This window comes from Mustela nigripes, chromosome 14 (assembly GCF_022355385.1).
Source record: "Mustela nigripes isolate SB6536 chromosome 14, MUSNIG.SB6536, whole genome shotgun sequence".
In the NCBI taxonomy this organism is placed as follows: Eukaryota; Metazoa; Chordata; class Mammalia; order Carnivora; family Mustelidae; genus Mustela; species Mustela nigripes.
The window spans coordinates 75,720,340-75,736,145 of NC_081570.1; the positions used below are offsets into that span (position 1 = coordinate 75,720,340).

General features: G+C 40.8%; 1 long non-coding RNA gene across 3 annotated transcripts in view; it reads right to left on the minus strand.

The window, feature by feature from the left end:
- The window catches only part of LOC132002020 (uncharacterized), an 87,360-nt gene extending 71,780 nt beyond the window's left edge, over positions 1-15,580 (minus strand). For 2 of the 3 annotated variants that reach the window (XR_009399749.1, XR_009399750.1), the window contains exon 1: positions 15,430-15,580. This is a non-coding gene — a long non-coding RNA (uncharacterized LOC132002020). The remainder of the gene's footprint in view (positions 1-15,429) is intronic. The other variant, XR_009399748.1, reaches the window with a different exon arrangement.
- Between the last annotated feature and the right edge of the window lie 226 nt (positions 15,581-15,806).

Sequence of the window (15,806 nt, forward strand, 5' to 3'; positions counted from 1 at the left end):
CGATCCCAGGACCCTGGGATCATGACCTGAGCCAAAGGCAGAGGCTTTAACCCACTGAGCCACCCAGGCGCCCCCAATAGTTCCAATTTTTGAGTAATAAAACTCCTCCAAAAATTTAAATAACATCAGAGAAAGGAGTCAGAAAAATTAAGAATGTAGTTCATACCATTGGACGACCGACAAGGCTTTTGCAATGTGACAGCATGTGAAACAAGAAAAAAGAGGATTTGAATAGAAATTCTAGGTTAACAAAGACCCCAGAAACAGAGCAACCCAATCCAATGTATATAATTTGAACAAACTCTTTCAAAATAGGTATTTTGATACAAATGATGAACTACCACATGAAATAATATTAGATACAAAAGAATTGATACATTTTTAGATCTGACAATGGGATTTTGCTAAAGGAAAAAAAAATCCACAATTTTGTGAGATGTACACATCATTATATAGTCCCCCACCTTACTATTTTAACTTTATTCTTGATAACTTTTTTCCCCTTGCCCTGAAGTTGGCTTCATCTGAAGTTAACATAGCTACTCCATTTTTCTTTTGATTAGTGTTAGCATGGTATTTCTATCCTTCTTTAGAGAGAGCCAAGTTTATGAACTATATAATTTTCCTTTAGCCTGAAAAAAAAAAAAAAACCTGCAGTTTGGCATAGTTCCTGGTAATATAGGCAATCTAAGAATGAACTTAAAATTAAATAAAAAGTTACCTGATACCATTCCCTTCATACAATGATATGGAATTAAATCCATGAAGTATTTAAGGGTAAAAGAGAAACTTATTTGGACGTTTCTTTGTTCTTTTACTCTCCTAGACTTACTTGATTTAATTATAATTTCACAGGCCGGACCTTATGACAGCTACTATTTTCTTTTTAAGATTTTGTTTATTTGTTTGACAGAGATCACAAGTAGACAGAGAAGCAGGCAGAGAGGGAGAACCAGGCTCTCTGCTGAGCAGAGAGCCCGATGCAGGGCTGGATCCCAGGACCGTGAGATCATCACCTGAGCTGAAGGCAGAGGCTTAACCCTCTGAGCCACACACACGCCCTGACAGCTACTATTTTTAAAATGATTTCTAGAACACAGTGCCTTCTCCATTGTCCTGTCCTAATGTTCATCCATCAGAGTGTGTATTTACAGCATTCAGTGTATTTGTTTACTGCTTATTAAGTAAATGTATTATTGCGAGCCTTTTCAATATATATTATTTGATCTTAAACTGATATTATACATTACTGTATATATTATATACCATAATATATATGTTATATAACCTTAAACTGATGTCCATTTAGTTACTTCTTATTTTCTGTTATTCCTGCCAGAATATCACTATTGCCAATGGATGTATATTTATCATTTGTAATCCCAGGAATCCCTATCTCCTTCCCCCTTTTTTATTTCTAATCAACTTGTGATCATGTTCTGGGAACTTGAGACTATTAACAGTGTATCATCTAAATAATAGGAGAGATACTGAATGTAAATTGAAAATATGGCTACTTCTCTCCCTGTCCTAAAATGTTTCTAGTAGAGGTATTTCTTTTTTTTAAGATTTTATTTATTTGACACAGAGAGAGAGAGAGATCACAAGCAGGCAGAGGGAGAGGAGGAAGCAGGCTCCCCGCTGAGCCGATCCCAGGTCCTGGAGCTCGATCTCAGGACCCCGAGACCATGACCTGAGCCAAAGGCAGAGGCTTAACCCACTGAGCCACCCAGGTGCCCCTAGTAGAGATATTTCTGGAGCCTTAAGTTAACAGATGTTCTTACAGGGAAAGTCTTCATTATTCTCTGTATCAAGATTTTCCTAGTTTAGAATCCTCAGATGGAACACATGGTAAACTGATATCTCCAAAAACTGTATAAAAATGGAGATAATTTACAAAAGAAGCATTTCTGAAGCACTTTTCATTTATTTTAGCACCATAATGCTTATAACCATAATAAGCTCTATGTTGTAAGCAATTATTTAGCTTCTTAAATTGAATAGCATCTTTCACCTATTGAAATTCTTTACATAAAATTAATAAGTCAAACTAAGTTGTATTGAATTACATAATATTTTGGCAATACATAGTCTAAGTGCTTCAAAGAAATAGAGCTGAGTACACTTTTTTTTTTTAAACTAGTTCTTATACAGGTCTGCAATCAGACAACATAATGAATAACACAATGAACACTACAACCCACACATTGATAAATAATCATTATTTTGCTGTATTTCTTTCTTCTCCCTTTCTGTCTGCCTACACACATGCATATGGATGTAATTATGTGGGTTGGTATTCATGTATGTATTTATATTCATATATATGTAAAAATATAATTTCACAATAAGCTGAAGATACTATGAGAGTTTTCATCTTAAATATTATAGAACATAGTAAATGGAATCAATTCTCTAATTTCCCTTTCTGTATTTTCATTGTTAGTTATAAGAAAGCCACTGATTTCTGTACATTGACTTTGTATCCTGCCACATTACTGAATTGCTGTATGAGTTCTAGTAGTTTGGGAGTGGAGTCTTTTGGGTTTTCCATATAAAGCATCCTGTCATCTGCAAAGAGAGAGAGTTTGATTTCTTCATTGCCAATTTGGATACCTTTTATTTCTCTTTGTCGTCTGATTGCTGTTCCTAGGGCTTCTAATACTATGTTGAACAAGAGTGAGAGTGGGCATCCTTGTGGTGTTCCTGATGTCAAAAGGAAGGTTGTGAGCTTTTTCCCATTGAGGATGAAATTTGCTGTGGTTTTTTTCATAGATAGATTTTATGAAGTTCAGGAATGTTCCCTCTATCCCTATACTTTGAAGCGTTTTAATCAGGAATGGAGGCTGGATTTTGTCAAATGCTCTTTCTGCATCAATTGAGAGGACCATGTGGTTCTTCTCTCTTCTCTTATTGATTGGTTCTATCACATTTATTGATTTGCAAATGTTGAAGCATTCTTGTAATCCAGGAATGAATCCCACCTGGTCATGGTGGATAACCTTTTTAATGTGCCGTTGGATCCTATTTGCTAGGATCTTGTTGAGAATCTTAGCATCCATATTCATCAGTGATATTGGTCTGAAATTCTCCTTTTTGGTGTGATCTTTGCCTGGTTTGGGGATCAGGGTAATGTTGGCTTCATAAAAAGAGTCTGGAAGTTTTCCTTCTGCTTCAATTTTTTGAAACAGCTTCAGGAGAATAGGTATTATTTCTTCTTTGAAAGTCTGGTAGAGTTTCCCAGGGAATCCGTCAGGTCCTGGGCTCTTGTTTTTGGGGAGGTTTTTGATCACTGCTTCAAATCTCATTACTAGATATTGGTCTATTCAGGTTGTCAATTTCTTCCTGGTTCAATTTTGGGAGTTTATAGTTTTCCAGGAATGCATTCATTTCATCTATATTGCTTAACTTACTGGCATATAACTGTTGATAATAACCTGATGATTGTTTCTATTTCCTTGGTGTTAGTTGTGATCTCTCCCTTTTCATTCATAATTTTATTAATTTGAGCCTTCTCTCTTTTCTTTGGGATTAGTGTGGACAATGATTTATCAACCTTATTGATTCTTTCAAAAAACCAGCTTCTAGTTTCATTGATATGTTCTACTGTATCTCTAGTTTCTATCTCATTGATCTCTGCTCTAATCTTGATTTTTACCCTTCTTGTGTGTGGAGATGGCTTAATTTGTTGTTGATTCTCCAATTCTTTAAGGTGTAGAGACAGCTGGTGTATTCTGGATTTTTCAATTTTTTTTGACAGGGGCTTGGATGGCTATATATTTCCCCCTTAGGATGGCCTTTGCTGTATCCCATAGGTTTTGGGCCAAAGTATTTTCATTATCATTGGTTTCCATGAATTGTTAAATTATTGTTTGATCTCCTGGTTGATACAAGTATTCTTAAGCAGGGTGGTCTTTAGCTTCCAGGTGTTTGAGTTCCTTCCAAACTTTTCCTTGTGATTGAGCTCCAGGTTCAAAGCATTGTGATCTGAGGATATGCAGGGAATAATCTCAGTCTTTTGGTATCAGTTGAGCCCTGATTTGTGACCCAGTATGTGGTCTATTCTGGAGAAGGTTCCATGTGCACTTGAGAAGAATGAGTATTCTGTTGTTTTAGGGTGGAATGTTCTGAATATATCTATGAAGTCCATCTGGTCTAATGTGTCATTCAATGCTCTTGTTTCTTTATTGATTTTCTGATTTTCTGCCATTTACTATAGCATCTAGAATGATAAGATACCTGGGAATAAACCTAACCAAAGAAGTTAAGGATCTGTACTTGAGGAACTACAGAACACTCATGAAAGAAATTGAAGAAGACACAAAAAGATAGAAGACCATTCTATGCTATTGGATCAGAAGAATAAACCTTGTTAAAATATCTATACTGCCTAGAGCAATGTATACTTTTAACAAAAATTCCACCGGTATTTTTCAAAGAGCTGGAGCAAATATTGTTGAAAAACAAAAAACTGGTGGCATCACGTTACCTGATTTCAAACTTTACTACAAATCTCTGATCACCAAGACAGTATGGTACTGGCATAAAAACAGGCACATAGACCAGTGGAAGAGAGTAGAGAGCCCAGATATGTACCCTTAACTCTATGGTCAAATAATCTTCGACAAAGCAGGAAAAAATATACAGTGGAAAAACAACAGTTTCTTCAATAAACGGTTCTGGGAAAATTGGACAGCTATATGTAGAAGAATGAAACTTGACCATTCTCTTACACTGTACACAAAGAAAAACTCAAAATGGATAAAAGACTTCAATGTGAGACAGGAATCCATCAGAATCCTAGAGGAGAACATAGGCAGTAATCTCTTCGATATCAGCCACAGCAACTTCTTTCAAGATATGTCTCCAAAGGCAAAGGAAACAAAAGCAAAAATGAACTTTTGGGACTTCATCAAGATCAAAAGCTTCTGCACAGCAAATGAAATAGTCAAGAAAACAAAGAGGCAACCCACAGAATGGGAGAAGATATTTGCAAATGGCAATACAGACAAAAGGTTGATATCCAGGATCTATAAAGAACTCCTCAAACTCAACACACACAAAACAGACAATCATGTAAAAAAAAAATGGGCAGAAGATATGAACAGACACTTCTCCAATGAAGACATACAAATGGCTATCAGACACATGAAAAAATGTTCATCATCACTAGCCATCAGGGAGATTCAAATTAAAACCACATTGAGATACCACCTTACACCAGTTAGAATGGCCAAAATTAGCAAGACAGGAAACAACGTGTGTTGGAGAGGATGTGGAGAAAGGGGAACCCTCTTACATTGTTGGTGGAAATGCAAGTCTGGTACAGCCACTTTGGAGAACAGTGTGAAGATTCCTCAAGAAATTAAAAATAGAGCTTCCCTATGACCCTGCAATTGCACTCCTGGATATTTACCCCAGAGATACAGATGTAGTGAAAAGAAGGGCCATCTGTACCCCAACGTTTATAGCAGCAATGGTCACAGTCGCCAAACTGTGGAAAGAACCAAGATGCCCGTCAGCACCAGATGGCTTCCCAGGGGAATTCTACCAAACATTAAAGAAGATTTAGTACCTCTTCTTCTGAAACTTAAAAAAAAAAAAAAAAAAAAACCCGAACTGGAAGAAAACTTCCAAACCCTTGTGATATGTTCAGCATTACCTTGATCCCAAATCCAAAGATCCCACCCAAAAGAATTACAGACCACTATGCCTGATGAATATGGATGCAAAAATTCTCACTAACATACAAGCTAATAGGATCCAACAGCCCATTAAAAGGATAATTCACCATGACCAAATTGCATTTATTCCTGGGCTGCAAGGGTGGCTTGACAACCACAAATCAATCAATGGAATCCACAACCTTAAGAGAAGAAAGAACAAGAACCATAGGATCTTCTCAATAGATGCAGAAAAAAGCATTCAACAAATTAATGCATCCCTTCTTGATCAAAGCTCTTCACTGTGGAGGGATAGAGGGTACCTCCACATCATAAAGGCCATCTATGGAAAACCCACAGAGAATATCATTCTCAAAGGGGAAAAACTGAGAGCTTTTCCCTTCAGGTTAGGAAGATGACAGGGATGCCCATTCTCATCACTATTGTTCAACATAGTACTAGAATTCTTGGCCTCAGCCATCAGGCAACAAAAAGAAAGATAGGTGTCCAAATAAGCAAAGAAGTCAAACTCTCACTCTTTGCAGACAACAGGATACTTTCTGTGGATAAACCCAAAAGACTCCACTCCAAAATTTCTAGAAGTCATCCAGGAATTCTGTAAAGTGTCAGGGTATAAAATCAATACACAGAAATCACTTGTATTTGTCTGCAGCAACAATACAACAGAAGAAAGAGAAATTAAGGAGTCCATCCCATATATAATTGCACCCCAAACCATAAGATACTTCTGACTTCATCTAACCAAAAAAGGAAAAGGATCCATACTCAGAAAACTATACCATTGTCATGAAAGAAATGGAGGAAGACACAAAGAAATGGAGAAACGTTCCATGGTCATGGATTGGAAGAAAAAATATTATGAAAATGTCTATGCTACCCACAGCAATTCACAGATTCAATGCAATCCCTATCAAAATACCATCCACATTTTTCATAGAACAGGAATGAATAATCCCAAAATTTGTATGGAAACAGAAAAGACCCCAAATAGCCAAAGGGATGTTGAAAAAGAAAACCAATGTTGATGGCCACCCAATTGCAGACTTCAAGCTCTATTACAAAGCTCTAATAATCAAGAGAGTATGATCCTGGCACACAAACAGACACAAAGATCAATGGAACAGAATATATAAACCTCAACTCTAGGGTCAACTAATCTTCCTCAAAGCAGATAAGAATATCCAATGGGGGAAAAAAGTGTCTTCAATAAATGGTGTTGGGAACAAGGTAGAGCCACATGAAGAAGAATGAAACTGGACCATTTCCTTATACCATACATATAATATAGACTCCAAGTGGATGAAAGACCTCAATGTGAGATAGGAATTCATCCAAATCCTTGAGGAGAATAGAGGCAGCAATCTCTTTGACCTCAACCACAGCAACTTCTTGTTACATGCATCTCCAAAGGCAAGGGGAAAAAAAGCAAAAATGAACTGTTGGGATTTCATCAAGATAGCAAGCTTTTACACAGCAAAGGAAACAGTCAACAACAAAATCAAAAGGCAACAAAAAGAATGAGAGAAGATATCTCAAATGGCATATCAGATAAAGGGCTCGTATCCAAAATCTAGAAAGAACTTACCAAACTCAAAATCCACAGGACAAATAATCCAATCAAGAAATAGAGCAATATCAAAAAAAAAAAAAAAAGAAAGAAAGAAAGAAAGAAATAGAGCAAAGACATGAATAGACATTTCTTCAAAGAAGACATTCTAATGGCCAACAGACACTTTAAAAAGTGCTCAACATCCCTCAATATTTGAAAAGTGCAACTCAAATCCATAATGAGATCCCACCTTACACCAGTTAGAATGGCTAAAATGAACAAGATAGGAAAATACAGTTATTGGTGAGGATGTGGAGAAAGGGGAACACTTTTATATGCAAGCTGGTGAAGCCACCCTGGAAAACAGTGTGGAGATTCCTCAAGAAGTTGAAAATAGAGCTACCCTACAACCCTGCAACTGCACAACTGGGTATTTAATCCAAAGATAAAAATGTAGCGCTCTAAAGGGACACCTGTACCCCAATGTCTATAGCAGCAATGCCCACAAGAGCCAGAGTATGCAAAGGGCCCAGACTTCCATCAACAGATGAATGGATATATATGGGTATATATACCATTGAGTATTATGCAGCCATCAAAAAATGAAATCTTGCCATTTGCAATGACATGAATAGAATTAGAGGGTATTATGCTAAGTGAAATAATTCAATCAGAAAAGGACAATTATTATATGATCTCACTGATATGTGGAATTAAAGAAACAATACAGAGGATCATAGGGGAATTGAGGAAAAAGAAACCAGAGGGGGAATAAAAGGAAAAAAGACACTTAATCTCAGGAAACAAACTGAGGGTTTCTGAAGGAGAGGAAGGTGAGAGAATGGGGTAGCTGGGTGATGGGCATGGGGAGGGTATGTGTTGTGGTGAACACTGTGTGCTGTGTAAAATGAAGGATCTCAAACCTCCACCCCTGAAACATATAACACATTATAGGATTATAATGAAAAAGAAGTGAAAGAAAAACATTTAGAATACAAATGTAAACTACATAAAAATAAATAATCTCATTGATAGAAAGAAAGAATGAATGAAATAAAGCAAGCAAGCAACTAAGCCACTTGGAGTCACCACACTCCAATTTCAAGCTAGATTACAAAGCTATTGTCATCAAAACAGTATGGTACTAGCATAAAAACAGACACACAGGTCAATGGAACACAACAAACAGCTTGGAAACTAATAATCACAGTACTTTTTAAAACATTTATTCATTTGTATATTAAAAGTATATTTAAACTTAGCTCTGATAGAATTATTAACTCTGAATGGGAATTTATAATATTGATGTACTGTTCCAACATTTGCTTCTAATAAATCCATTTTTAAGCATGCTGTTTTATATACATATTTATTATAAAATAAGGATGATTTAGAATCCATGCTTTTAGGAAAAGTTAAATTCACTTCAATAAACCTACCATAGAAAAGGAAATATAGATATCCATCATCACAACTGAGAACATCACAAAAGAAGACACTCAGACAAATCTCGTGTCTGGTGGAGGAACAGAATACTACTTAAGTAATTCTGCCCAAATGTTCAAACTTGAAATCTATAGATCCAGCTACTCATTTACATAAACACAGATGTCAGAGAAAAATCCTACTGAAGAGTATGAAGACATCAGTGAAGTCCACACTGCATATATTCTGACAGGAAAAATATTTTCCCAACAAATAAACTGTAAGACATACAGAAAGAAGGAAAGGAAGAAAGAAAGAAAGAAAGAAAGAAAGAAAGAAAGAAAGAAAGAAAGAAAGAAAGAAAGAAAGAAACCCCAGAAACTAACCCACACACATATGGTCTTAACTTATGACACAGCAGAAAATATACAATGGAGAAAGGACTGTCTCTTCAGTGAATGGTATTGGGAAACCTGGACACTAAATGCAGAAGAATGTGACTGGATGTGACTGTATCACTTTCCTACACTGCACATACAAATTATGAATGGATGATTGACTTGAATGTAAGAAAAAAAATCTAACCTACACAGGTAGTAGGTTTCTTGATACTGGTTTTGGGGAAGAGACTTTTATATCAGACACCAAAAGCAAAGGCAACAAAAGGAAAAATAAACAAGTGGAAGGACATCAAACTGAAATTTCTGCATGGCAAAAGAAACCATCAAACCCTTAAAAGAAACCTCCCCAATGAGAAAAAAATATCTGCACATCTTATGTGTGAGAAGAGGCTAATATCCAAAATATACAAAACACTCCTTCAAATCCAAACAAAAACTGAATAAAAGTTGGGGAGAATATGTGAATAGATACTTTCCAAATATGGCATACAAGTGCCAACAGACACAGAGAAAGTTGTTCGACATCACTAATTGTCATCAGGGAAACAGAAGTCAAAACTGTAATCAGTTATCACCCCACAAGTGTGGAAACAGCAGGCCATTGTCCCAGAGACAGACACCAGGTGTGGTCAAGGGTGTGTACACCAGGGGACCCTGTAGACTGTTGGTGGGAGTGGAAATTGGTGCAGCCAATTTGTGGTTCCCCACAAAACAGATGAACACGATGTCCATTTTTCTTATTTTTTTCATAAATCTTTAGGTTTCTTCCTGCTACTGGAACTCAGTAATAACATAAAATAACATCTTTCGAAAAAGCCAAGTGTCTCACCATGGACTTTGAGAAAAGTGAGGAAGACTTGTACTTGAAAGTTGCTGAGGGGGTAGAAGTTCAGAGTTGTCCCAGACACAAACATCAGCAGGTCCACTGGGAAAGGCACCTTCCTCAGCAGGTGGAACACAGACTAACTCCTATCCACAGAAACCTCTTCCTTCACCTCGCTTGGGACAACCCACAAGAGCTCAGACTTACCTCAATTTTTCCTTTGTCCCATTCCCAATATTGAACCCATTGACAAATCCTGTGAGCTCTATCTTCAATAGGTACCCAGAATAGCACTAACCCTTCCAAGGCTGCCTGTCTGGTCCACAATGGAGCCTATCTCTTGTCTGAGTTCCTGGAAAAGCTTCATCATTGACCTCCCTCACACATCCTCAATACTGTGTCATCTGTTCTCAACACAGTAGCCAGGATGGCCCAGTGAAACAGGGTCCCATGGGATCATGGCCCTGCCATGGCTTTCTGTCACCTCCCTGAGGTCATGTCCTAAGCTGTGTCCTGTGGTCATAAGGCTTTTTGCTCCTGGATATATGTGGTATGCTCCTGCCTGAGGGACTTTGTATATGCATTTCCTTCCATTTATAAGGCTCTTGGTGTGATATCACTCACCTTCTTTAGAACTTGAGTCAAACATCACCCTCCTAGCAAAGTCCCACCTGGTCCCTATGTGAATAGCAAGCACCACCAGTACCACCCCTTCAGCTTCCCAGCCCTGTCTCCTGCTGTATATTTCCAGACCAGTTATCCCAGTCACCAGGCCATCTTGGCAATAGGAAACAGGGCTCCATTTGGATGGTTTTACCAGGGACTCCCTCCAATTTCCTAGTCCAGAGCCCTGGGGGGAAAGCTGACCAGAGCTCTTGTACAGCCAGGATGCCCAGAACAATGGGTTACTCTCAGAAACCCTGAAGACCATCAGGAAAATGAGCCATAAGAGAAATCCACTTGCACATGAAACCTGAAACCAGACACCTTCCTCAATTCCAGGTGAGCACACACACATATCATCTACTTGCCTGATGTGATCATCTGAGAAAGCTGAGCAGAGAAGCATCCCAGGGTCCAAATATCCCTCTGGCTAAGGTCCTGGGAAACAGACATCTCTCCTCTCTGCAACAGCCACCTGTGATTAATATCCATCATCCTCCTGTGCTGGGGCAGAATGCTGCACCTATCCCTCTCTTCTGGGATGCCATCACAAACCAGGCTTTGCTACACAGTTTTCAGAAAGGAACCTGCAGCAGCAGCAGAAACAGCAGCAGGCTGCCCAGGATCAGCCTCAGTCTCACACGTCAGGCCCCACGTGGAACTAGAGCTTCAAGGAGATTGGTGTGCCATGTGCCCTTGGAACTTCATGGCAGGAGCTGAGATTTCAGTTTCAAATGTAAACCAGCCTCTTCCACACAGCACAGCAAAGTGGAGGATCTCTCCAAGGTCTGGCTCTGGAAGAAGTGCTTTTGCTGGCTGAAATCACAGGCACCAGGCAGAGGACACCTGCGGTGCCTCATCTGAGGAAGCAAGGGGCACACTGGGCAAGAAGCCATAATGCTGCCTATGGGATGCTTCCCACCAAGCCCCCTGCTGAGATGAGGGCTGGAGAACCAAAGAGGAAGCAAGTTTTCTATCACATCTGCAGCAGGAGGGCTGGCTGGGGAGCAGAGCCCTGTCCTGGAGCAAGCTGGCCTGTGCATCAAGAGTGAAGGCCACCACCACAGCTTCACAGTCTCCCAGCTATCTGATATGACTTCCCTGCCAGGCTCACACCTGCTGACATGGTAACTCCTAAGACCCAGAGACTGCTTTCCAGCCCAGCTCAATGATGCTCACAGAGAAGCCAACTCCAGTCTCAGAAACGTGTTCATCGTTAGCTCTGGAATTCCTTGGGTTTTTCCTACACTGGCCCACCCAGTGTCCCTTCCAGATCATTCCTCCAGTGCCCTAGGGTTTCAAGCCACCTTCAAGCTGCCCTTCAAAAGGCAGCAACGAGTCCATTTAGGCAGACCAGTCAAGCGGCTCTCTGTGTGGGAAACTTGGACCACAACCTCCCTGAACACTAACGCTTTCAAGTCCAAGCTTCAAATGCTCACTCACTAGGCACAGAGCACCATGTCAGCATGAACACTGCTCTTTCAAATCTCTTACCTCCTCTTCCTTCAAATCAGAAACAAAGCTCCAGTCTGCACTCTATTTTCCTTTCAGTGAAGGAAAAGGATAGACTAAAACACTACATGTGTACAGCACATTTCTATCCAAATAGAATTCCATGTTCCTTTTCATATGGGCAGCCCGACATCGCCCATACTAATGAGAGGCCCCACAAGTTTGGTCCTCATATACATAGCTGACCTTGTGTTTTTCCTTTTGATATTTAGATCTTGAAGTCAGTATCTATATTGCTTTCTTAAAATAACAAGAATAATAATGACATGGTCACATAAAGGCCTGGGTGTCTGTAACTGGACAACAAGGCTCTGGTTCAGAGGATGAAGACAAAACTTCTTCCCAGGAAGCAAAGCCCACACCCTCAGGGATCCTGATATGCCTTGTGGATGATGAGCTCCTTTGCTCCAAGGAGTCTGAGTGTAAAGGGTGCCGTCACCCACCAGGGTTCATTCTGTTTTCTTCATCAATTCCCCAGTTCTAGTCATAAGGGACTCACTGGGTCAGGTTTCAGAGCCCAGGATGGGCCACCAAGTTAGCAGCCACCCCTCCCCCCAGGGAGGGAAGATTTTCTCTGGGAGCACAATGACCCTCTCCCTGAGCTACTCAACAATCTGCACTCTTTCGCCATGTGTCCTCCTCACAAAGGCCACTGTAACCTGTTAGAGCCCCACGCCTGTGCTTTACTTTAAAAAAATATTTTCTAATATTGGAATGTGGTTCACGGAAGAAAAAAACATGAACACCACAAAGAATTCTTTTAATATTTCAGGAGATTTGTCTCCCATTGTTTATTTAAAACAGGAAATAGAAATGCACAGATAGTAGATATGACTCACTGCAGTAGAGGAGAGCAGGAAATACATTCTGAACAGACATTCTGAAGACCCATTATGTCATCATCTAGGTTTTGAAACTACACACACACTCAAAGAAAGAAGCCTAAAACAATGTCCTGACCTGGCAACATGGAGAAGTCTGAACTGGAATGACAGGGACAGACAAGGAGCTCGTGTGTGTTGGCTGAGGCTAGTGGCACAGAAGAAGGTGCTCTGCCAGCTCTCCACCCAGGCCTCACCTGTCCTCAGCCATGAACCTGCTCACAGCCCTGACCTGTCACAACTGTCACAGGGGTGACACACAGCCACCCCTGGAGCCAGCCCTGCCCACACCCTCCTGCAGAAACCACTCCACTCTCCTCTGGGACCCCTGTCAGCTCGACCTAGACCTGGAAATCTTCTGTCTGCTGCAACACTCCAGGATTACCCCCATTGTCAAAATTACACTGTTCCAATGCATTCATAAATATATCATATTTCTCTCAACTTACCTTCCTACCTGGGCAAACTGTAAGTCACATATCAATGGAACATGAACATGCTCTGAAATCTGAGTCTTTCATTGTAGACTTCTGAAGACTCCTTGTGCAATAAAATACCATAGCCTATGACGGGGGTTATGAAACTATTATTTACAGAATAATACAGCCCAAATCACCTCATTGTTAGTTACTCTTCGTTAGCCCAAAAGTTACTGTGTAAAAAGTGTTTCCACAGATACTACCTTCCAGCAATTTCATGAGGAGAAACAAACTCTGTGGGATAACCCGACACCCAGAGTCAGGCAAGCAGTTCCAGAATTCACCCCAGGGTGAAGTCTGCTAAGCCCCCTCATGCCCCCAGTGTGCCTCTATCCAGGAGAATTCCCAAAGAATCCCCTTCTGACTCCACCACCAAAGAAACTACAGAGAAAGTACGGCATGTTAAAATATCTAGATGATACATTTAGTCCAACTAGAAAGTCAAGCTTTACTTTTAAATGGCAAAAGCCTACTTTGAATAATTTTGAATTTTCCCTCTACCTGAAGTGGAACTCTCTAGATGAAAACACTAATCAGGTATGAAACATCACCTTTGACAAATGACAAGACATCGTCCATGTCTCTATCTGGCTGCAAAAAGCCACCTAACTCACGATGTTGGCCATTCAACCATACCTTAGGCCCAAGTGAATAAACACTGTTAGATGAGGGATCAAATTATATGTTAAAACCCACAAAGAGTAAATCTCATCTTCCTTCTCTAATACAAGTGATTTCTTAAGAAACAGATATTCATATTACATTTTGTAAGCAGTAAATGAACAGAGAAAGTGGTATTCCCTGCAATGTTCTGCCTTTGGGGAAACTAAGTAATCTTGCACCAAATCCAGAATGCTGACAGCTACTTAAATTTTACTTCATGGCTCAACTAGAGGAAAAAGAAAAGCCCAGGAGGTTTTGGGTTAAAAAGAAGTCTTACCCCCAGTCCTGACAAGTAAGTGATATTGTGTCCAATGTACCTGCTGCTTTCTCAGAACATGGACATCCTGTGACAAGCTGCATGGCTGACTCAGACGCTATTGTTCAAAACATTGGGTCTCATGGAGCCAGATCAGAGAAGTGTTGTCAGGTGGGGATAAGCACCTCTGACCTAAGACTGGCACACCTGCTTCTGTTCCTGAGAAAAGGGAAAACACATACTTGTTTGTTTTCTTTCTTTCTTTTTCTTTCTTCCTTTCTTTCTTTTTTTCTTTTCTTTTCTCTTTTTTATTTTTTGGAAACACATACTTGTTTTTTAAGTAGTAATTATCAACATTCTAAAGTAGGCCAATAACTTTGTCTTTTTTGGAAAGTGAAATTATCCTTCCAGAGGGACACCTCAACTCACCTGTTCATCATGCAACTTGAGTGGGGTCTGGTTTCCTCCAGCTTCCAGCCCCCACCTGGAGGACACTCCTGCAGGCTCCTGACAGCCCATTACCACCATCCCCTGGGACATGGACACAATGCTAAAATTGGGGGATGGCTCTGGGGCTGTTACCTGCCCCAAGTGTTTGGTGGGGGCAGGAGCCTGGAGAACCTTGGTGCACAACACAGACATCCCGTTACCACCAACCCCATGGGGACAGGGCTCAAAATTTTGAAGCTGGGGAACTGTTCTGGGGCTTGTTAGAGCCACACCTGTGGGGTGTGGGGAACAGGGAACACCCTGCTGAGCTTGGGGTGTTGCTCAATATCCATTACTTGCACTGTGCCAGGGGACTGGAGGCACACCACTGAAGTTGGGAACTGTGTGCTGCCCTTACATGCACTCTTCCTGGGGAACAAGAGAAACCCTGAAATATCCACAACTCATTCCACAAAAGCTTGGGTGAGCAGGCGCCCTGGAGTTCAGAGATCTGGGGGAGAGGGCCAGTTGATGGACATCGGGCAGAAGAGACTTTCAAGGGAAAAAGAAAACCCATCTGAGTACCCATGATGAACTCGCTTCATGTGCCCTTCGAGGACCCTAACCCTGAAACCCCCCATGCCAGCGCACAGCCTGCACTCACCAAAGTAGGACAGCAGTCCAGGATCTCTTCCAGCTCCCCTGTGCCTGCTCCACCTCTGCATCCTAAGGCAGCTCTGGGTCCACCCACAGAGGACACAGCTCCACCTCCAGGTGCTGATTGGTTGGGGAGGGTGGTTCCCTGAGCCCATTGGATGCCACGCCTGCCTGTACCGGGCGACCCGCCCTCACACTCTCACCACCCCGCTTTTGCACAACTTACTGGAGGCAGCGCCGCCTCCTCGCTGAAACACCTGGGTCCAAGGGGCAGCCATGGACGGGTCGTGAACAAGACCCCCCTCCCCCCAACATCTGGCCCCTTTCAGAGTTCTCTATGGCTGAAAACCACCCTCAGAACCCTGCCCCTTCCATTCTTGCACT